Source organism: Notothenia coriiceps, unplaced genomic scaffold, assembly GCF_000735185.1.
Source record: "Notothenia coriiceps isolate Sejong01 unplaced genomic scaffold, NC01 NC01_scaffold00014288, whole genome shotgun sequence".
NCBI lineage: Eukaryota > Metazoa > Chordata > Actinopteri > Perciformes > Nototheniidae > Notothenia > Notothenia coriiceps.
The window spans coordinates 111,498-112,175 of record NW_011346989.1 but is presented as its reverse complement, the minus strand read 5'-3'; the positions used below and the strand labels follow the sequence as shown (position 1 = coordinate 112,175).

Sequence of the window (678 nt, the reverse complement as noted above, 5' to 3'; positions counted from 1 at the left end):
CAAAGAGACCTTTCAAATAGTCTCAGAGGACGCTGAATGTCAACGCCTCAAAGATCCTCTGAAGAAGAGTTTGATCCAAGCCTGCATGGATGAAGAGGTTCTAACCTACAGCTTACAGTGAGCTACAATTACACACACACACACACACACACACACACACACACACACACACACACACACACACACACACACACACACACACACACACACACACACACACACACACACACAGGAATTATTGAACCATGTACTTGAAATTGGAAATATGTCTATAAGCTTTCCCATGAAATTGAAACCTTAACCCTTTCATCTATATCCCCTTTCTCTCCTTCTGTGACTCCTCTCCCCTCTTTTTTCATATGTCCTGCCTCTCTCTAAAGATATTACGATAGACCCTCTGCCCTCAGTCTCCATACGTGACAGAAAACCAGCGTATCTTATTACAGCTTTTACACAACACAAGAAAGAGTAGAACAGAACAGGCTCTGCGTCACAATGCCCTGATTCTGTTTGTCTGTAGTCTGAAACAGTGACACCAACCACTGCAGCCTGAATTTGAGTTCTTATGAACTCGCTGTGTGTGTGTGTGTGTGTGTGTGTGTGTGTGTGTGTGTGTGTGTGTGTGTGTGTGTGTGTGTGTGTGTGTGTGTGTGTGTGTGTGTGTGTGTTTGTGTGTTT

The 678-nt window shown here is 44.1% G+C and overlaps 1 protein-coding gene across 1 annotated transcript in view; it reads right to left on the bottom strand.

Annotated features, from left to right (window-relative positions):
- Positions 1 to 678, bottom strand: part of bcar3 (BCAR3 adaptor protein, NSP family member) — a 48,143-nt gene that overhangs the window by 11,333 nt on the left and 36,132 nt on the right. The gene's annotated exons all lie outside the window — the stretch shown is intronic.